The sequence below is a fragment of the Tenrec ecaudatus genome, chromosome 8 (genome assembly GCF_050624435.1).
Source record: "Tenrec ecaudatus isolate mTenEca1 chromosome 8, mTenEca1.hap1, whole genome shotgun sequence".
NCBI lineage: Eukaryota > Metazoa > Chordata > Mammalia > Afrosoricida > Tenrecidae > Tenrec > Tenrec ecaudatus.
The window spans coordinates 66400082-66424320 of record NC_134537.1 but is presented as its reverse complement, the minus strand read 5'-3'; positions in this window follow the sequence as shown (position 1 = coordinate 66424320).

Here is a 24239-nt window from a genome sequence, read left to right as displayed (position 1 = left end):
CATAGTCCTGTTCAGTTAGCCCATAGACATGTGTAGACAAATGTGTCACATAAGAAAAATATTGCAGGTGAGCACATTGAGTCTCAGTATTTGACCAAAGGAGGGTCTGACTACAAGAGTTGGTAGAGACATTGCCTGTGGGTTGTAATCCATTAGTGCCCAGGAAGCAGACAGCGTCTTGATTGGACAAGAAAAGTACTTTGGTGGCCACTGTTCTGATGGTGGGGATGCCTTGATGGTCTTGGTTATGTTGGGTATTACCCATGAAGATGGAATAGGTAAGTCTAGATAGTTTCTTTGTCGGAGGAAGAGCTATAACCAGCACTGTGTGGTGAGCATTATTTGGTCAAGAAGTTGATGGTGGTGTTAAGGAGAGATGAAACTGATGCCTGGAAGTCAGCTTGTTATACGATTTTCTGAGCTCAGCTGAGTTTAAGGGTGGCATCATGGCAATTAGCTCTGCCTTTTAAAGAGGTTGTGGTATTGGGGAGAGGGCATTCCCCGGCTGTCTTTGAGGAGCTGACTATAGCATAGTCAGCCTGATATACACCTTGGAAATGAGCGTTAGCTGCCATCTATGAATCAGGTGTAGTCTGGGTCGAGTAGGAGTGAGGCAGAGCTGTGAGGTGGTAGATTGTCAAAGATATCAAGGGTTTCGGTACAGGAGTTTTGGAGTGGAGATGAAGAAATGAGAATTAGGGTAGATGGATTTTGTGCTGACCAGGACTGGAATGTAAAACTTGAGTTTTCAATAAAGTTTAGATGAAATAGCTGTAGATGATAAACATCTTTATAAGTACCAGATTGTCCAGTAATGGGAATTTTTCCAAATTTATGGTAAGGATTACTCATGATACAAAGGATGACAACCTGCCAAAATTTCAGTCACCAGGGTTCCATTGAAGAATCTAGTAACTAGAAGATAACAAAATTGTGTTAAATAGGGTGGGATTTCTTAAATAATTTTTTGATCATTTTATTGAGGGCTTTTACACGTCTTATAACAATCTATACATCAATTGTATCAGGCATATGTGTACATGTTACCAACATTAATTTCTAGACAATTACTTCTTATTGAGCCCTTGGTATCAGCTCCTCTTTTTCCCCTTTCTCCCTCCCCTGGTGACCCCTTGATAGATTATAAATTATTATTTTCATATCTCACACTGACCACTGTCTCCCTTCCCCAAAGGTTTCCGTTGTTCTTTCCCCTGAAGGTGTGTATGTGGTTGTGTGTGGATAATTAGGTTCGGTTCCCATATATTCCCCACCTTCCCCCACCCATCTGGTATTGCTATTCCCATCCCTGCTCCTGGGTTGTGTGTGTCATGAGGTCTTATCTCTTTTCTACATCTGTGCACATGCTTTGACTTAGCCCAAAGTGGTTGGGGGTGGGGTGGGGTGAGGAAGCCTCAAGGAACCAGAGGAATATTGTGTGTTTCATTGGTTCCTTTACTGCACCCTGATTGACTAATTCCTTCCCTGTGACCCCTCTGTGGGGGATGTTCCATTGTCTACAGATGGACTTTGGGTCTCAGCCATATGGTTTTGTTTGATTGATTGTTAAAGATCTTCTAATGCCTATTACCTGGTCCCAATGACACCTCATGATTGCACAGGCTGGTATGCTTTTCCATGTGGGCTTGTTGTTTCTCTGCTCGATGGCCACTTGTTTCACTTAAAATCTTTAAGACCCCAGATGTTATATCTTTTAATAGCCAGGCACTATCTGCATTCTTCACCACATTTGCTTATGCATCCATTTTGTCTTCAGTGATTGTGCCAGGAAGGTGAACATCACAGAGTCCCAATTTGATAGAACAAAGTGTTCTTGTATTGAGGGAGGGTATGAGCAGAGGCCTGAAGTCTGTCCACTACCTCAGTGTATTGCCCTACAAATATATGTACAAAGGCCAATACCTCTATTTTTATGGATTAATGTATTTACATATGGACACACTTATGCTTATACCTATATCCATAGCTTTGCTTCCTAGATTATTCCTCTGTTTCCTTTTACCTTCTTTCTGCCCCACCATCATTCTTGCCCTACTTCTGCCTCATAGTACTTCCTCTCAGTTAAAGTAGATTGCTGTTGTGACAGCACCCCCAGGATTATCTCCTCCTTCTTATTGACTTTTATTCCTTAGTTGTTGCCCTGTCTATGATATTGTTTGCCCACCTGTCCCTTTACCCTCCCCCTTCTCCCCCCAACCATTCCTTCTGGGGCCATAGGTCCCATTGCTTTCTCCTGAAGCTTGTTTCCCATCCCTGTCTTATGTAAGTAATCATACCAACAATGGCATAGACCAAATAAATAGAAAAATAATTGAAAAAAAAGGGAAAAAATGCATAATTCCAGGTCTGTCCACTGACCTTTATGTCTATCTCCCTACTGGTCCTGGGGGAATTCCGGGAATTGCCCCTCCCAATCTGAAGTCTATTTTGGAGGACTCTTTAGGGGTTTGCGACTTTGCTTTGCTCCCGTTACTGATCTGTTATGTCCTCTTCTAGGATGGCCCCACTGTGGGGGATTCATACCACACTTCCTCCCTGCTGTGTCCCCAGTATTGCCTTCTGTCGCAGTATACTCCAGTAAGGGGACAACATGTCATGAGCTATTGTCCACTCTACAGTCCTCTATGTGCCTTAGCAGTTCTTTGCAGGGATGTCATCCTCCTGGCTTGGTGTGCTGATATGGGGTCTAAACCGACTGTCCCTTTCTTTTATTCTTTCTTGGTTTGACTCTATGTTGGTGTGATATGCTGGTCCCCCACCCAAACCTGTAGATTTAGTATTGTTCTCTGTTGCACGGACTTCTAGGGAGGGGGTCAGTTTGGCTGTGGTTGGGGCTGCCCTGTAGCCCAATATTTTCATGCATTCCTCCTCATGGTTATGTTGCCCTCATGGTTTGGTGCACCGTGGTGGGGTCAGTGTGCACACTCCCAATTCTGTGGAGACATTACCAATACTCTCCCCCTGGGTGGGTTAATGCCCTGCTCCCCCTGTGATATCTTCTCACTCTCACTACCCCCTTTCCTCCCTTTCTCTTTCCCCCTTTCCCCTTATTTGTGTTGGATTCACATGTAATTCCTTGGGTTTGGTCTGACCTCCATCTGACTGCCTGTACCTCAATCCATGTATTGTGAGATAAGTGGCTTCTTTTCTATACTTACTGTGCTGGTTATACTTGCCTCAGGGGATTCATGATGTACCTGGCCTTTTATAATTAGCTGACCCTGTTTAGCATAATGTTCTCTAACTCTTCCCATGAAATGATGTTTCATGTCATCATTAGTGCTTTTTAGTGATGCATAGTACTCCATTGTGTGTATGTGCCAGAGTTTACTAATCCATTCATCTATTGATGGAAATTTAGGTTGTTTCCATCTCTTTGTGATTGTGAATTGTGTCTCAAAAAACATTGGAGCACAGACGACTGGTCCTGGTCTATTTATTACCTCTTCTGGGTATATGCCCAGTAGAGGGACAGCTAGGTCATAAAGTAGATCAATGTTCATTTGTTTTAGAAATCTCCAGATCCCTTTCCACAGAGGCTGTATATATTTCCACGATTGCCACCAGTGGAGGAGAGTTCCTGTCTCGATACATTCCCCCCAACATTTGTTGCTCTCTGATTTTCTCATTTTGGCTATTCTCAAGGGTGTTAGATGGTATCTGATGGTTGTTTTAATTTGCATCTCTCTGATAGCTAATGGTGGGGAGCATTTTCTCATATGTTTATTGACCATGCAGGTCTCTCTAGTGAAGTTTCTTTTCAGTTCTTTTGTCTACATCCTCAGGGGGTTAACTGTTTTCCTCTTTTTAAAATGAGGATATTGTAGATTTTAGTAATAAGCCCTTTGTCTGTTGTGTCATTACTAAAAATCCTCTCCCAGTCTGTTGATTGCCTTGTTACCCTCTTGGTGAAATCTTTCAATGCACGCAGGTGTTTTATCCTTAGTAGATCCCACTTGTCAATTTCAGGTTCACTTGTGTGTGTACCTTTCCCTAATGCAATTAGCCCATGTATTCCCTGGGCCAAGTGTCTTAAGTTTGTCCTGATTCCTTTGCTGTTGATCCTGAGTTTTGGGTTTTAGGTTCTGTGATCCACCTTGAGCTTTTTCTTGTGCATGGAGTGAGGTAAACATCTTGTTTCATTTTTCTACATGTGGATATCCATAGTTTCCATCACCACTTGTTAAACAGGGCATCTCCTTCCCACTTAATGCTTTTGGGACTCTTGTCAAAGATCAATTGTCTATATACTGATGGTTTTATTTCTGTTTTCTTGTTGTTGTTCTTTTCCATTGGTTTGAGTAGCTCTCATTATGCCAGTACCATGCTGCTTTGATATGACTATTGTAGGTGTTAAAGTTGGGTAAAGCGAGCCCTCTGACTTTGTCCTTCTTCTTGAGGAGTTCTCTGCTAATTCTGGGCTTACCACTCCATATAAAATTGGTAGTTAGTGTCTCCAATTCTTTGAAGAAGGTTGTTGGTAATTGAATCAGGATAGCATTAAACTTATAAAGTTCCTTGGGTAAGATTGACATCTTTACTATGCCAAGTCTTCTAATCCACAAGCATGGGGTATTTTCCCATTTGTTGAGGCCTCTTTTGTTTTCTTGTGATAAGGTCTTATAGTTTTCTTTGTAAAAGTCTTTTGTGCTTTTTTGGTTAAATATATTCCTAGCTATTTCTATTTGTTCTTGGCTTTGTGAAGGGTATTGCCTTCTTCATCTCCTCTTCCATGGTCTTGTCCGATGTATATAGCAAACTGAGACTTCTGCTTGTTGATCTTTTATCCTGCTACTGTTCCACATTCCTCTATCACTGTAAGTACTCACATTGTGGAGCTTTGGGCGATTTTCAATGCACGGAATCATGTCGTCTTCATATAGCAATAGTTTCACTTCCTCTTTTCCCAGTTGGATACCTTTAATGTCCTTCTGCTGTCTTATGTTGTTAGCTAGAACCTCCATTACAATATTGAATAGAAGTGGGGACAATGGGCAACCTTGTCTGGTACCATTTTTCAGTGGGATTTTTTTGGTCCTTTCTCCATGGACCATGATGTTGGCTGTTGGCTTTTCGTAGATAGCTTGTATTAACTGGAGGAATTTCCCCTCCAGTCTTCTTGAGAATCTTTATTAGGAAAGGGTGTTGGATGTTGTCAAATGAATTTTCTGCATCTATAGATAATATCATATGATTCTTATATTTTTTCTTATCAATGTGGTATATAATATTGATGGCTTTTCAAATGTTAAATGATCCCTGCATCTCTACCTGATCATGGTGTATGATATGTTTTATATACTCTTGTATTCTGTTGACCAATATTTTGTTAAGAATATTTGCATCTAAGTTCATTAGAAATTACAGTCTGTAGTTCTCCATTCCTGTGGGGTTCTTGCCCTGTTTGGATATCAAAGTTATACTGGGTTCATAGAATAATTGAGGGATTTTGTCATCCTTTTCTACCCTCTGGAATAATTTGTGGAGGATCGGTGTCAGCTCTTCCCTGAATGCTTGGTAAAATTCTCCTGTGAAGCCATCTGGTCCGTGACCCTTTTTTCTTGGTAGCTGCTTGATTACCATATCTATTTCGTCTTTCACGATGGCTCTGTTGAGGTTCTTGACCTCTTTCTGGGATAATTTAGGAAGGGATTGTTTTTCCAAGTATTTTTCCATGTCTTTCACATTGTTGAATTCATTAGAATACAGACTTTCACAGTGCTTTGTAATTATCATTTTAATCTCATTATGCTCTGTTGTGATTTCCCATTTTATGCCTCATCCTGGCTATTGATGATGTTTGCTCCTTCCTTTCCTTGGTTAGGTTTGCCAGCTGTCTGTCAATTCTATTGAACCTTTCATAGAACCAGCTTTCTCTGTATTAATCTTATGTATCATTCTTTTGTCTTCCCACTGATTTAGTGCTGTCCTGATTTTTATTATTTCTTTTCTTTAGCTATTGGAAGAGTTGTTCAGTTGGCTCTATTCTAGTTGCTGCAGGTTTTGTGATAGTGTTTCAGTCATAAGTCTCTCTTCCTTTTTCATATAAGCATCTATTGCTATCAAGCTACCTCTGATAAATGCTTTTGCCGTATACCATAAGTTTTGATACATTGTGTTCTAATTCTCATTAGTTTCTAGAAACTTCCTAAACTTCTTTCTAATCTGGGCAAGTACTCATTCATGTTGCAGAAGATCGTTATTCATCCACAAATTGCCTTAGTTTTTCTGGCCATCCGTTTATTAATCTCTAGTTTTATGGTGTGGTGATCTGTGAAGGATATTTGAGTATTCTCAAGGTGTTTGAATTTACTCAGGCTTGATTTGCATCCCAGCATGCAGTTTATTTTTGAAAATGAGCCACGGGTGCTTAAAAAGAATGTGAAATTTTTGGCGGTTGGATGGAAAACTATATCTGTCAGTTCCAGTTGCTTAATTATGGTGTTTAGCACTGTAGCTTCCTTACTTATCTTCCTTCCCAGTGATCTATCTTTCTCTGATAGTAGTGTATTAAAGTGTTCTACTTTGATTGTTGACTCTGTGATTTCCTTTTTCATCTTTTGAAATGTTTGATGAATTTCATGGGTCTCTCATTAAGGGCATACATATATTTATTATGCTCACTAGTTCCTGGTTTACTTTTCCTTTGAGCATTATATAGTGCCCCACCTTGTCTCTTTTCATGGTTTGGACCTTGAGATCAATTTTTTCAGAGATTAGGAATGTGATCCTTCATTTTTTTCGCTTGCCATTTGCCTGGTATATTTTCCACCAGCCTTTTATTCTTAGTTTATGTTTGTCTGTGAGTTTAAAATCATTTGGCAGGGTAGAGGATTCTTAGGCAGGTATTTTTTCTTTCAGATTTTGGAATATGTTACTCCATTCTCTTCTCTTCTTCATGGTTTCTGCTTATATGTCTGAGTATATTCTTATCTGAGAACCATTGTATGTGACTGTCTTCCTTTCTCTTGCTGCTCTTAAGATTTTTTCTTCAAATTTGGATAATTTTACTATGATATGCCTTGGTGAGCTCTTCCTGGGGTTTAGTCTATTTGGTGTCCTCTCTGATTCCTCTATGAGTGTCTGATTCTCATTCATTAAGGTGGGAAAATTTGCTTCCACAAACTCCCTTGCTAATTTAGCTGTCACCTTCTTTGTTGTGCCTTGTTCCGGTTGACCTATTATTCAAATATTGTTCTACTTCATAGCATCTGTCATTGATCTCAGGTTTTCTTCTGCCCATCTTATTATCTTGTTTGACTGTTTTTTCTCATTTGCTGAATTCTGCTTTATTGTCTTCGAGATCACTGATATGGTTCTCTGCCTCCTCTAGTCTGTTTGCGAGATCCGTGATCTTGTATATAGCTTCTGTTACCTCATAGTTTAGCTCCTGTATTTCCCTTTGGTGCATGGACTTAATCCCCTCTATAATGGATTTCATCCCCTCTTTCATGGACTTCATCTCCTCTATCATTGCATCCTTATTCTGCATTCCTTCCCTCATCTCCTGTATTGTTCCCAGCAGCCTTCTGAAAAATTCTTTTGGTGGAAGATCCTAAAATGGTTCCTCTCGGAGCATCATTAATTCTGATGTTGTGTTTTGTCTTTCCAGGATTTTTTTGTTGAGAGTGTTGTGGTATGCTGCTGTTTACATGATAATTTTGTAGGGATGGATGCCATGATTCTGGGAGACCCAGGATCCCTGAGCTCTTTCTCTGTGTGATTAGTTGGGGCGTTTTTGAGGGCTGCCTGTGGCCTACTATGGTGGTGGGTCAGACTGATGTGTAGGCAGTGTTCTGTAGTGACTCAATGGCCAAAGGCGATGAGGGATCTCCAAGACTGGAGTTAGGCTGCTGACTGTATGTATGCCCCTGAGCTGACTTGGTCTCGGTGGTCAGACCACAATTTTCAGCTTTATTTATTTTTTAAAGCCACCCAATAGAAGACAATGGTGGGGAGGCCTCACTACCACAGGATGGTGTGCCAAGCGAAGGCAGCAACAACCTCACTGCCACTGATGCAGATGCTGCTAGAGAGCCTCTGCAGGCTGGAGATGTCTGACACTGATGGAGGCAGCTATAGCTGCTGCCTGTGCAGGTGTGAGACAGGTTGCTGCCATTGTCAGTGGAGGATGGGGAGGAACTCTGGGTGAAGCGGTAAGCTGAGGGGGACCAGTTGGCAGATAGTGACTATGTTGGGGACTGAAGTATTGTAGCCTGTTTGGGGTGGGGAACCCCAGGGCCCAGGTTGCTGATTCCCTGGGTTCTGGAGCAAGGGTCGATGTCGGGGAGGAGTGCTTTCTGAACCAAGAATGTATTCTCCGCTGCTTCTTGTGGGCCAGCAGGGACTGGGGAAGTGCTGAGAAGCCATGCCCCACACAGCTGAGCCGAGGACCAGGCTGCACATCACTTTGTTGGGCATTACCAGACTCTGTTGGGCCTCTGGGGCACATACCACTTTTCTGGGCTCTGCTGGGGCTCTCACAGCTTTGCTAGACTGCTGGGTTTCAAATTGGTCCACATTTTAAACAATTTTGTAAGTAGCAGTGTATTGCTTTTAAGACTGAGTTAAACTATTTAAAGACAAAATGATGGCAGTATATTTAAAGCATTTGGTTTTTATTTTGCTTTATTTGAGGTTCTCAGTAAATTGCTCTGGTAATGTGTTGGAATGATGTTGGCATGTACTTTGGTTATGAATTTAAGACTTGTGAAATAGTTAAGGGCTTGTTAATGATTCTAGTTAATTCTACAATTTGGATTGAGAACTCTTAACACTATTTAATTATTTTCAATATAATAGAAATCTAACATTTTGTGTACAGTGTGTACATGTAGCATCTGCTAATAACTCCTAGTAAAAAATAAGTTAGATTATCAGGAATCTTTGAAAATCAGAAAAAGATAAGTAGAATTGAATGGATAACACTGTCCACCTAAGCCGTTCTTGGCTTTTGGAGAAAATGTCCAATGCACACATTAGGAATAGGTGGAATAGATTGGGTCACAAGGTAGAAATTTAGCATTTCTGAAGATTATAAGAGGGAGAACTGGATTCATGCCCTCTATATAAAAGGTTGTAGAAAGGTGGGTTTCTTTCTGTATGTACCAGGGCCTAAGCTGAACTCAGTGAACCCTGGTCAACTTAAAATGAAAGAAGTTCTGCCAAGTACACTAACAGAATACATTTTTATCTGTCGATCCACAAACTCCACTTTAAAGATGCCCTGATCCACTTTCCTCAATGGGCGACGGAAAGTTCGCAATAATACCAACATTTTACCCCTTATTCATTCCACAAATTTGGTTACTTGTACCCCAATCTAAAACTTGGGAAATAATAATGACATAATCTAGCAGTGGAGCTATGATAGGTGACCTACAGATTTACTCATCCAGCTCTTAGCTACAAGTTCAGCTGTGCAAACCCACATCCTTACTAGGAGAAAGATGAAGCTTTCTACTCTCATAAAGATTTGTTGTGTTGGAAATTCAAAGGGATATTGTCCTCTGACCCAAAGGGTCACTCTGAGCCAAAATTGAGTCCATGGTAGTAGTGGGATTCAAATAATTTAACAACTAGTTCACTGTCCTACTCAACATTTTAACTATAATATTTTATACTGAAAAGTAGTTTTGTATTGCTTGCAGGTAATACTTAAATAAGAGCAATAAAAGAATCACACAAAGCTAGATTATGTTATAAGAGATTGAAAATATGAATGAAAAAATAATTCATACCTGACAAATAACAATAAAACTGTTATTTAAGATATTTCCAGGAGAGTCCGGGAAGATGGCCGACAGGGACACCCGCATACTCTGAGAGCTCCTCCAAACAAAGTGGGCTTGGCGACCAGGTAGCTGAATAGTAGGAGTCTGGTGAGTGAAATATCCCCCTGGGACAGCACCCCAGTCCCACCCCACGTATTTGTCCTGAGTAGTGGTCTAGGTGAAAGAGGACCAGACTCGTGGGACATCTCTGGTCACTAAGCTGCCGTGAGCTCACTGGCGACTGGCCTAGGCTCCATCCCCAAACTGGACCCCAGCCCAGATTCGCTTGCCTGCCCTGCCTAGACAGGCGCAGCAGGTCACGCTCCCCTACACCAGTGGCCCACTCGCGGATCCCCACTGGGAGAGAAGCTTTCCTCTCCCACGGTTCCCCTCTCCCCGCAGGGCAGCGATCTGCCCTCAGGCCCGCGTCCCTCCCTCCATTCATCCAAGCTCCGGGGAGCGGATCCGCGGGTTGTCTGGCGACCCCCACGGGGGACCATCCACCTGCACCGCTGCCGGGGGACCTCTCCACCTGCCCTCCGTGCGCCGGCCTCCCACCCCCGCCCGCCCCCGCCCGCCCCTGGCAGCCTAGCACCAGCTCCACTCCTGGCCAGGACCCTGCGCTGAGCACTTCCCGCCGACGGGAGCCACAGCCCAACCCGCGCCTGTCCCGGACCCTGAGCTTCAGCGGAGCGCCACGGCCCACGCTGCTGAGTCTGACCGCCAAGGGCCCCTCCCTGCGCAAGGCACAAGAGTAGGAGCCCTCCCCAGGGTGCTGCGGGGACCCCGGCGGCCGCGACTCTGAGCCTGAGCGGAGGACGGGCGCCATTGCCCCCTGCGGTTTCACGCCAAGCCTCCTTTGCCAGCGCCATTACCCACTGCGGTTTCGCGCCAAGCCACTACTGTCCGCGGGGTTCTGAGCTCAGAGCGGGGTGGAGGGCGAACAACATTGTTCCCTGCAGTGTCGCGCCGCTGTCTGCGCAGCTGTCCAAGGGGCCTCCCCGCGCCCGCTCACAGCCCGGGCTCATCAAACATTCCACCTGCAGCGGAGCCTGGGACTCGGCTTTGCAGTCCCTGAGGAGCCGTCGGTGAGCTCCAGCCAGCTCTCACCACCTGGGGGCCCTGTGGGGTCCCCAGTACCAGCCCTAAGCCTGCCACAGCCCGCCCCAGCCACCCCAGGAGACGGCACGGTGGCCTGAGCCTCCACACAGTACCCTTAGCTGCCCTAGCACTTCCCAGCTAGAGCACGAGGACCTCCAGTGGGGAGCGGCTGGACCTGGGAGGGCTTGCTGAGCTGAAGAGCATTCCCAACAACACATAGATCAGCACCACATCTTGGGACGATACGAACTCAGCCACTTCTGCGCTCTATTAGGCATCACCAGCGCTTAGAGGGAAAGGGGGAAATTTTCAGACATTCACATCTACACATCCTCCATCTAGCATAGGTTTTTTCCTGGTTTTTTTTGTGTGTTTTTTTGTTGGTTTTCTTTTCTTTCTTTTTGTTTTTTTGCCTTTTGGGTGTTTTTTGTTTGTTTTGTTTTTTATTCCTTCTTCCCTTTCTTTTACTTTCTGTGATGTATTCTCTCTCCTTCCTTCCTACTTTTTCATTAATGCTTGTACTTCTCTTCTGCCCCTTTTCTATAGATTCTCCTTCTCTCTCTTTTCTTTCTTCTCCTTCCACCTCTACTAGTATCACAGCTTGTCCCTCTTCTATTATAGATTCTGTTCCCTCTCCCCCCAATCTTTTCTTCCTCTGCCCAATATTATGTTAAAAACTATTTTTATATCATTAACCTTTTAAATCCTTTTTATTACTAACCCCCCTCCTCATAAAGGGGGCTGCTAAGGGTAACTTGCACACCTGGTCAAAGCAGCCTGAGGGCACTCACTGAGGCCCCAGCCCCCACTCCAGCTGCTGAAACATCTCAGACCTGCGGGTCACCAACCCGACAGGGAACTCGGTCTACACAGCAGTCTGACCCAACCTTACAGGAGGTCATAGGCAATTGTCTGAAAGAATCCTTAACAATAACATAGATAAGGTTACTCCTGTCTCCCAGAAGCATGGGGCCTATGAAAGGACCAAGGAAAAATCAACAGACCACATCACTCCCAACAAAAAAATCAGAGAAACGAGGCACTTTAACAGACCTAACGTCACTCATAGAAGAAACAGATATAGATCAGCCACAAAAGGAAATCTTCAGAACTCTGCTTGCAGTAATACAGGAGCTAAGAGAAGCAAACCAAAATAAGGATGCAACGATAGAAGGGATGAAATGCACAATAGAGGGGATGAAGTCCACAATAGAGGGGATGAATACTATCCACCAAAAGGAACTGCAGAAACTAACAGAGGAGGTAGCAGAGGCCACACAAAAGGTCACAGAAGCTATATCTAGGCTTGAGGAGGCTGAGAACCGTATCAGTGAACTCGAGGACGCTCAAACCAAACGAAGCAAGCGAGAAAAACAATCAGATAGGAAAATTAAAGAAACAGAAGACAGCCTGAGATCAATGACAGATGCTATGAAGAGGAATAATATTCGAATAATCGGTCTACTGGAACACAACATAACACACAAATCGACTGCCAAAATAGCAAAGGAATTCCTGGAAGAAAATTTCCCCAACCTAACAAAGGAGAATCCGACTCTCATACAGGAAGCAGAGAGGACGCCGGCTAAGCTAAACACCAAGAAGAACACGCCAAGGCATATAATTGTAAAATTATCCAACTTAGAGGAAAAAGAGAAAATTCTACGAGCATCAAGAGAAAGGAAGACAGTCACATACAAAGGAGCGCAGGTAAGAATATGCTCAGACTTATCAACAGAAACCATGAAGAGGAGGAGAGAATGGAGCAACATCTTCCAAAAACTGAAAGATAAAAATGCCTCCCCCAGAATCCTATACCCTGCCAAGTTATCCATTAAGATAGAGGGTAAGATAAGGGTCTTCCAGGACAAGGAAGAACTCAAAAAAATTACTGCAAGTCACCCGACCCTGCATAACATACTGGCTGACTCACTATGGCCAGAAGATCAAGCTCCAACGAGAACCACCAGGAGACCACCATATAGCCCATCTCCATCTAGAAGCCAACATGCCAGCAACACGTACCAGGACAACAGGGTCTCAGATGGAAAAGAGGACAGGATAGAAACCCTCCACTCAAACACAGTACACTGATATGAAGGAAGATAGGCAAAGACCCAAAACACAAAACAGAATATGGCAACCATGAAGCCAGAGATAGTAATAATCACTCTGAATACAAATGGGCTCAATTCATACGTTAAAAGAAAGAGGCTGGAGGATTGGATTAGAAAACATAACCCATCAATCTGCTGCCTGCAAGAGACACACCCTAAGCAAGCAGACAAGCATATGCTGAGAATAAAGGGCTGGCAGAAAGTTTACCAAGCAAATGGTAACTCCAAGAAGGCAGGAGTGGCTATCTTAATCTCCGACAAAATGGATTTCAAGATCCAAAACATAAAAAGAGACAAAGAGGGACACTACATAATGCTCAAAAGCTCAGTAAACCTGGAAGCACTTAGCATACTGAATATTTACGCACCTAATAATGGCGCGGCAAATTTCGTCAAACAAACTATTAAAAAAATGACAGAAGAAATCACGGAAACAACAATAATAGTGGGGGACTTCAACACTCCACTATCAGAGAAAGACAGGTCACAGGGAAAGAAGCTCAGCAAAGAGGCCAGAGAGCTAAACAATGTAATTAGGCAACAGGGCCTGATAGACATCTATAGAGCCTTTCATCCAAAAGCAAAAGGTTTCACATTCTTCTCCAATCTACATGGATCATTCTCAAGAATAGATCACAAGCTGGGACACAAGGCCAGCCTGAGTAAATTCAAACACATAGATATTATCCAGAAGTCTTTCTCAGACCACCATGCCATAAAGCTGGAGATTAATAGGAGGGCACCCAGAAAAGCAAGGGCCACCAATTGGAGAATAAACAACGATCTCCTGCGACATGAATGGGTTAAGGTCCAGATCAGAGAGGATATCAGGAAGTTTCTAGAAACTAATGAGAACGAGCATACAACATATCAAAACTTATGGGACACTGCAAAGGCAGTTATCAGAGGTAGCTTGATATCACTGAATGCATATATGAAAAAAGATGAAAGGCGTATGACAGATATGTTGACACAAAACCTCCAACAACTAGAACAGAGTCAACAGAACTACCCCTCCAATAGCAAGAGAAAAGAAATAATAAAAATCAGGGCGGAGTTAAACCAGTGGGAAGACAAAAGAACAATGCAAAGGATTAATGCAACTAGAAGCTGGTTTTATGAACGAATTAATAAAATTGACACTCCCCTGGCAAAGCTTACCAAAGATAGAAAGGAGCAAACATCAATAGCCAGGATGAGGGATGAATTGAGGGCAATAACAACAGACCCCAAGGAGATAAAAAAGGATAATCACAAAGTACTATGAAGGTTTGTATTCTAATGAATTCAGAAACCTGGAAGACATGGATAAATATTTAGAAAAACAATCTATCCCTAGATTATCTGAGACAGAGATCAAGAACCTCAACAAACCCATAGCAAAGGAAGAAATAGAGAGTGTCATCAAAAACCTACCAAGGAAAAAGGCCCCAGGGCCAGATGGCTACACAGCAGAATTTTACCAAACATTCAGGGAAGAGCTGACACCGATCCCCCACAAAGTATTCCAGAACATAGAAAAGAACGGCAAGCTCCCAAACTCATTTTACGAAGCCAGCATTACTTTGATACCCAAACAGGGAAAAGACCCCACAGGTGTAGAGAATTATAGACCAATATCTCTAATGAACATAGATGCAAAAATCCTTAACAAAATATTGGCCAATAGAATACAAAGGAACATCAAACATATCATTCACCACGACCAAGTAGGATTCATCCCAGCGATGCAGGGATGGTTTAACATCCGAAAATCCATCAATATCATACACCACATCGAGAAGAAAAAGGATAAAAACCATATGATAATATCGATAGATGCAGAAAAAGCATTTGACAACATCCAGCACCCATTCCTAATCAAAACACTCATGAAGATAGGATTGGAAGGTAAGTTCCTCAAGCTCATACAAGCTATCTATGAAAGACCAACAGCCAACATCATAGTCAATGGAGAAAAGACAAGAACAATACCACTGAAAAAGGGTACAAGACAAGGATGCCCCCTGTCCCCTCTTCTATTCAATATCGTTTTGGAGGTTCTGGCTAACAACATAAGACAGCGGAAGGACATCAAAGGGATCCAGTTGAGAGAGGAGCAGGTGAAACTATCGTTATTTGCAGATGACATGATCCTATACATTGAAGACCCCCAAAACTCCACAGTTGGAATACTTACAGCAATAGAGGAATACGGAAGAGTAGCAGGATACAAGATCAATAAACAGAAGTCGGTAGGGTTTCTATACACATCGGACAGGGCCATGGAAGAGGCGATTAAGAGGGAAGTACCCTTCACAGTAGCCAAGAACAAACTGAAATACCTAGGAATATACTTAACAAAAAATACTAAAGACCTTTATAAGCATAATTATAAAACCCTATTACAGGAAACCAAAAGTGACCTTCACAAATGGATGAAGCTCCCCTGCTCATGGTTAGGTAGGCTGAACATAGTAAAGATGACAGTTCTTCCTAAAGCACTCTACAAGTTCAATGCTATACCAATCCAATTACCATCAACCTTCTTCAAAGAATTGGAAAAACTGACCACCAACTTCATATGGAGAGGGAAGAAACCCAGAATTAGCAGAGAACTCCTCAAGAAGAAGGACACAATTGGAGGACTCGCCCTACCTGATTTTAATGCCTACTACACAGCTACAGTGGTCAAAACAGCATGGTACTGGCACAATGATAGACACTCAGACCAGTGGAAAAGAATAGAAAGCCCAGGAGTAAAATCATCAGCATATAGACAACTGATCTTCGACAAGGGTCCCAAAAACGTCAAGTGGGAAGCAGATGCCCTCTTTAATAAGTGGTGCTGGAAACAATGGATATCCACATGTAGAAAGTTGAAACAAGACGTCTACCTCACCCCATGCACAAGAATACACTCAAGGTGGATCACAGATCTAGAAGTCAAACCCCAAATCATCAGGACCATTAAGGAGGGAATCGGGACTAATCTCAGAGCACTGGCCCAGGGAGCACATAGGCTCACTACAACAAGGAAGGGGACACACACAGGTGAACTGGAAATCACAAATGGGATCTAATAAGAATAAAACACCTGTGTACCTCGAAAGACTTCGCAAGAGGGTGACAAGGCAACCCACAGACTGGGAGAAGATTTTTAGTAATGACACATCAGACAAAGGGCTCATTACTAAAATCTACAACACCATCGTGACCTGATAAAAGAGGAAAACAGTTAACCCCCCAAGGAAGTGGGCAAAAGAAATGAGAAGAACTTTCACTAGAGAGAAGATCAATATGGCCAATAAACTTATGAGAAAGTGCTCGAAGTCCCTTGCCATAAGAGAAATGCAAATCAAAACAACCATGAGATACCACCTAACACCCCTGAGGCTAGCCCAGATCAGTAAATCAGAGAGCAACAAGTGTTGGAGGGGCTGTGGTGAAGTAGGAACCCTCCTCCACTGCTGGTGGTCGTGTAGATTTGTACAGCCACTGTGGAAAGCAATCTGGCGATACCTAAAGAAAATGGAAATTGATCTACCTTATGACCCAGCCATCCCTCTACTGGGCATATACCCGGTTGAAGCAGCAAATAAAACACGGCCAGTCATATGCGCTCCAATGTTTATTGCGGCACAATTCACAATAGCAAAGACTTGGAAACAGCCTAAGTTTCCATCGATAGACAAGTGGATTAGCAAACTTTGGCACATACACACAATGGAGTATTATGCAGCACTGAAAAGCACCGATGAGCACATGAAACACGTTATTTCATGGGAAGAGCTGGAAGGAATTATGTTAAGCGAGGTAAGCCAGACCCAAAGGGACAGGTACAACATGAGTCCCCTGAGGTAAGTACAATCAGCATGACAGAAATAGAAGAATAAACATCCATCCCACAATAAACGGGAAGAAGCATAGATAGTTGGAGGGAGGGCAGGCTACACCTAGGGAGGTACATGAGAGCCCAGCATAAAGAAGGAGTAGTGGGGTAGGGAGAGGGAGAAGCGGGAGGGGGAGAATCCGAATGGATGGTAGTGGGGGGCAGGGTACTAACCCACCCGGGGGAGAGTATCGGTTGTGTCCCCACAGATCTGGAACATGCATATGGACCCCACCACGACACACCAAACAAGGAGGGCAACGCAAAGTATAGAGGTCTACACAAAGAGGCTGGACGACAAGCCGGCCCAATCCAGAATTAGGCCGACCCCACACTCGAAGGGAATACCACAGAAAACAAAAATAGATCGTCTGGAGTGGGAAAGGAACTGACCCACCACACCACATCCAGAAGGAAGCTGAAACAAAAGAAGGAGAAAGGACGTAGTGGAGTACACCTGGGTCCACCAAGCCCAAAGTCGATAGACCAGCTAGAAGGGCCCATCATACAGAGAGGACCATTCAGCTGACCACACTATGAGATACGATATCCTGCACCAACACATGGCCCTACACGGGACAGCACCTGAGACACAATGGGGGGATGGGCGACTGAGCTGACCCCGCTACACTGAGGCAAACACTGGCGTGCAATGGAGCAGGGGAGGAAGCAGAGCAAAGGGAGCCTGAGGGAGTATAAAGGATGGTCTTCTGGGCCAGGACGTGGCGCCTCACAAGCTACACCTAGAAAACACTCCTAAAGGCCAACGAAAGGACCTTGAACTACTAGCAATTTTTCTTTTAATATTTGCTATCTTCTTGTTTAGTCTTTTTAAATTTGTTTTGTTTTTTACCTTGTAAATTTTGTATGTTAGTGGCTTTTCTGCTTATCAGCGTGTCGATGTTGCTTCTGTGAAAGCCATGTTCTTATGGGCCACTTGGGCGCGGTCAAAGTCATATCCATTTGTATGCACATATTACTATGTCAGCAGGTCCACCTAGACAAGATAGGCTGGACAAATAATGAGAGAAGAAAATAACAGGACCAACGGTCCTGGAGGGACATTAGAGCGTGGGAGGTAGGGGAAGGGAGGAGGTGTCGCCCAAAACAGGGACAAGGGAACAGCGAATGGTTCAAAACCAGAGGAGGGAGGGGAGGGGAGGACTGGAAGGGAGTGAACAAGAGCAAGGTAACTGAGAGGAACTACTGAATCCAGAATGAAGGCTAAACATGGTAATGGGTCGGGAGGAAAGCGAAAGGAAATAGAGGAAAGGAGTAGGAGGCAAAGTGCATACAGAGAAGCCTAAATACAGACATGTACATATGTAAATATATTTATGATTATGGGGGCAATAGATTTATATGCATATATTTATAGGTTCAGTAGTAGTAGGGTAGCAGATGGACATTGGGCCTCCTCATGCATAATCCCCCAATACAATAGCACCTCGCCCTGCTAAGCAGCCATTGCAGGATACCCATCTTCCCGACATGATCACTGAAGACAGCCGTGTGTGTAAGCAAATGTGGTGAAGAAAACTGATGGTGCCCGGCTATCAAAAAAAGATATAGCGTCTGGGGTCTTAAAGGCTTGAAGGCAAATAAGCGGCCATCTAGCTCAGAAGCAACAAAGCCCACAGAGAAGAAGCACACGGCCTAAGCGAATACAAGGTGTTGAATGGACCATGTAGCAGATACAAAGGAACAAAAACAATCATTGTGTGATCACCTTCCTCACATAATGCCTGAAGACGAAAGTGTGCATAAGCAAGTTTGGTGAAGAAGGCTGATGGTGCCCGGCTACTGAGAGATATAGCGTCTGGGGACTTAAAGGCTTGAAAGCAAACAAGCGGCCATCTAGCCCAGAAGTAACCGAGCCCACACGGAAGCAGCACACCAACATAGGTGACCATGAAGGACAGAGGAGACCAGGTCTCCAACATCAAAGGTGGGGTGGTGGTGAGAATCACATCACCGTGAAAGAGGGGGAGTGCATGATGGGGACCCAATGCCCACCTGTAGACAGCTGGACACCCCTTCCAGAGGGGTAGTGAGGAGATGGGCCACTCAGGGTTCAGTGTAGCAACAATGAAACTCAAAACCTTCCTCTAGTTCCTGAACGCTTCCTCCCCTCATCACGCATTTGACCTGAGTAGGGGCCTAGATGATACAGGACCCAATTCATGGGACATCTCCAGTCACTAGACTGCTGCCATTGTGGCTGCAACTAGCTATAGCCCCACTCCATCCCCAGACTGGGACGCCGAGCTCAGAGCTTGCGTGCCCTGCCTAGACATGCACTGTGGTCGCGGTACCCCCTTAAGCAGCTGCCCACTCACAGCACCCCACTAGGAGAGAAGTTTTCCTTTCCCACGGTTCCCCTCTCCCCATGTGGCAGCGATCTGTCCTTGGGCCCGCGTCCCTCCCTTCATTCATCCAAGGCCCAGGTAACTGACCTGCAGGCCATCGCAGGCTGCCTGGTGACCTCCACACGGGAAGATCCACCCCTACTGCTGCCTGGGACCTCTCCACCAGCACTCTGTTTGCCCGGCTGCCCACCCCCGCAACCTAGCACCCGCTCCACTCCTGGCCCGGGAACCAGCACTGAGCACTTCTTGCTGGCACGCCATAGCCCAGCCTGTCCCTACCCAGACACTCCGTTTCAGCCGCAGCCACTTCAGGCTGACCTGGGAGACCTCTGGCCACCGCCCAGGCACAGAGTCTGCCTGCTGAGGGCAGCCCCTTCCAGTGTCGACAGAGCCAGATGCAACAGTGGTTGGCCCTTCCCACTGGGAGCACGAGCGACAGGGTTCCACACTCCTGCAGGAGTGGTATTGCCCTCCCTGGTGTGCTGCGGGGATTCCAGTGGCTGGCGCCTCTGGGCTCTGACCCTGGGCAGAGAACAAGCACCATTGCCCGCCGGTTCCCTCTAGAGCCGCCATTGTCTGATCCAGCTCAGACCATGTCACTGCCGAGCCTGCCTGTGCCACTCACACAGCCGGCAGATTAAGCAATAAACATCCCCACCTGCTGGGGAGGCTAGGACATAGATTTGTGGTCCCTGCCTCAGCCGTCTATGTGCTCCTGCCAGGTCTCACCACCGAGGGGCCCCGTGGGGTCCCCAGTGCCAGCTCCTAAGCCTGCCCCAGCCCTTCCCAGCCGCCATAAGGGTCGTGCACAGCAGCCTGTGCCTCACACCAGTAGTGGCCCCAGCATTTTCCAGCCGGTGCAGGAGGTCCACCCTTGGGGAGCTGCTTCTGCCTGTTTGGTTTCCGCCCACAGGCTCAACTCTACAGGCCTGCAGGGACCTGCTGATCTGAAGAGCATTCCCCTACCCCCCCTACCCCCCGCTGCCCCAACATAGCCTGGCACAAGAGCCCAAATCAGACTACATCCCTTGACAGTGAGGCATCCCCCACCTCCACATTCTATTAGGCATCACTAAAACTTAGAGGGAAAAGAAGGAGGTAAAATTTATATATGTACATCTTTAATCTCATGCTGGTTTTATTCTTTTCTTTCCTTTACTTTCTGTGTTGCCTTTTCTCTCTTCTTTCTTCTTCCTTTTTCATTATTGCTAGTACTTCTCTTCTGTCCCATTTCTATAGGTTATCTTCTATCTCTTACTTTTCTTCTCCTTCCACTTCTACTCTTATCACTGCTTTTCTCTCCTCTTTTATAGTCTCCTTCTTCCTCTCTCTTCATTTTTTCTTCTTCTGCCCAAAATTTTGTTAAACATTATTTTTAAATTTTTAACATTTTAATTCCTTTTTATTACTAAACAAAAAAATGGGCTGCTAAGGGTACCATGTAAAACCAGGTCAAAGAAGCCTGAGGGCACTCACTGAGGCTCCAGCCCCCACTCCACATGCTGAAACATCTCACTACTGTGGGTCACTAAGTCATCGGGGAACTCTGCCTACACAGCAGTCTGACCCATCCTTATAGTAGGTCATACGCCGTCACCTGAAAGAATCCTTAACAGTAACACAGATAAGGTTACCCTGGCCTCCCAGAAGCATGGGGCCTATGAAAAGGATCAGGGTAAAATCAACAGACCACATCACTCCCAACCAAAACCCCCCCCAAAAAAACAGAGAGACGAAACATAGTAGCAGACCTAATGTCTCTAATAGAAGAAACAGGCACAGATCTGCCATAGAATGAAATCTTCAGAAGTCTGCTCACAGTAATACAGGAACTAAGGGAAGCAACCCAGAATAAGGATGCAGTGATAGAGGAGATGAAATTAACAATAGAGGGGATGAAGTCCATAATAGAGGGGATGAAATCCATCCACAAAGGGAACTGCAGGAGCTAACAGAGGAGGTAGCAGAAGCCACACACAAGGTCACAGAAGTTACGATTAGGTTTGAGGAGGCAGAGAACTGTATCAGTGATCTCGAGGACACTCAAACAGACCTAAGCAAGCGAGAAAGACCATCAGATTGGAAAATTAAAGAAAAATCAGAAATCCTGAGATCAATGACAGATGGTATGAAGAAGAATAACATTCGAATAATCAGTCTACTGGAGCACAACACAACACACAAGTCGACAGCCAAAATAGCAAAGGAATTTCTGGAAGAAAATTTTCCCATCCTAACAAGGGAGAACCACACACTCAAAAAGGAAGCAGAAAGGATGCCAGCTAAGCTAAATCCCAAGAAGAACACGCCAAAACATATAATAGTAAAATATCCAACTTAGAGGAAAAAGAGAAAATTTTAGGAGCAGCAAGAGAAAGGAAGACAGCCACATACAAAGGATCCCAGGTAAATATATACTCAGACATATCAGCAGATACCATGAAGAGGAGGAGAGAATGGAGTAACATCTTCCAAAATTTGAAAGAAAAAAATGCCTCTCCCAGAATGGCGTACCCTGCCAAGTTATCCATGAAGATAGATGGTGAGATAAGGGTCTTCCAGGACAAGGAGATACTGGCAGACTCACTATGGCCTGAGGATCAACCCCACCAAGAACAAACAGGAGACCACCTTATAGCCCATCTCCATCTAGAAAGCAAATACCAGCAACAATTACCAGGACAACAGGGTCTCAGATGGAAAAGAGGACAAGATAGAAACTCTCCACTCAAACACAGCACACTAATATGAAGGGAGATAGGTGAAGACCCAAAGCACAAAACAGGGTATGACAACTATGAATCCACAGAAAGTGATAATAACTCTACATCCAATGGACTCAATTCGTACTTTAAAAGAAAGAGACTGGACGACTGGGTCAGAAAACATAATCCATCAATCTGTTGCCTGCAAGAGACACATCTTAAGCCCATAGATAAGAATATGCTAAGAATAAAGGGTTGGCAGAAAGTTTACCAATCTAATGGTAACTCCAAAAAGGCAGGGGTGGCTATCTTAATCTTCAACAAAATGGACCTCAAAATCCAAACCATAAAAAGAGACAGAGAGGGACACTACATAATGGTCAAAGGTTCAATAAACCAGGAAGCACTCAGCATATTGAATATTTATGCTCCTAATAATGGAGCGGTGAAGTTCATCAGACAATCTATTAAAAAGGTGACAGAAGAAATCACGGAATCAACGATCATAGTGGGTGATTTTAACACCCCACTATCAGAGAAAGACAGATCACTGGGAAAGAATCTCAGCAAAGAGCCCAGAGAGCTAAACAATGTAATTAGGCAACAGGGACTGATAGACATCTATAGAGCTTTCCATCCAAAAGCAAAGGGTTTCACATTCTTTTCAAATCCACACAGATCTTTTTCAAGAATAGAACACATGATAGGACACAAATCCAGTCTGAGTAAATTCACACACATAGATATTTTCCAGACATCTTTCTCAGAACACCATGCCATAAAGCTGGAGATTAATAAAGAGGGCGTCCAGAAAAGCAAGGGCAACCAATTGAAGAATGAGCAACGATCTTCTGCGACATGAATGGGTACAGGCCCAGATCAGAGAGGATATTAGGGAGTTTCTAGAAACTAATGAGAAGGAGGATACAACGTATCAAAACTTATGGGAGACTACAAAGGCAGTTATCAGCGGTAGCTTGATATCATTAAATGCGTACAAGAAAAAAGAAGAAAGGCATATGACAGATACATTAACACAAAACCTCCAACAACTAGAACAAAGTCAGCAGAACAGCCCCTCCAATAGCAAGAGAAATGAAATAATAAAACTCAGGGCAGAGTTAAACCAGTGGGAAGACAAGAGAACAATGCAAAAGATAAATGCAGCTAAAAGCTCGTTCTACGAAAGAATTAACAAAACCGACAGTCCTCTGGCAAAGCTTACCAAAGATAGAAAGGAGCAAACATCAATAGCCAGGATGAGGGAAGAATCAGGGCCAATAACAACAGACTCAATTGAAATTAAAAGGAAAATCACAAAGTACTATGAAGGTTTGTATTCTAATGAATTCAGACCTGGAGGACATGTATAAATATTTGGTAAAAGGGTCGCTCCCTAGATTATCTCAGGCAGAGATCAAGAACCACAACAAACCCATAGCGAATGAAGAAAGAGAGAGGGTCATCAAAAACCTACCAAGGAAAAATGCCCAAGGGCTAGATGGTTACACAGCCGAATTCTACCACACATTCATGGAAGAGTTGCACAAAGTATTCCATAACATAGAAGAGGAAGGCAAACTCCCAAACTCATTTTGCGAAGCCAGCATTACTTTGATACCCAAACAAGACCCCACAGGTATAGAGAATTACAGACCAATATTTCTAATGAACACAGATGCAAAAATCCTTAACAAAATATTGGCCTATAGAATACAAAAGTATATAAAACACATTATCCACCATGACCAGGTAAGATTCATCCTAGGGATACAGGGATGGTTTAACAATCGAAAATTCATCAATGTTATACATACATCGAGAAGAAAAAAAGATAAAACCATATGATAATATCCATAGATGCAGTAAAAGCATTGACAACCTCCAGCACCCATTCCTAATCAAGACACTCATGAAGATAGGATTGGAAGGTAAATTCCTCAAGCTGATTTCAAGCTATATATGAAAGACCAACGGCCAACATCATAGTCAATGTAGAAAAGACAAGAACAATCCCACTGAAAAAGGGTATAAGACAGGGATGCCCACTGTTCCCACTTTTATTTAATATAGTTTTGGAGGCTCTGGCTAACATAAGACAGCAGAAGAACATCAAGGGGATCCAAATGGGAGAGGAGGAGGTGAAACTATCGCTATTTGCAGACGACATGATCCTGTACATTGAAAACCCCAAAAGCTCCACAGCCGGAGTACTTACAGCAATAGAGGAATATGGAAGAGTAGCAGGACACAAGATCAATAAACAGAAGACGGTAGGTTTT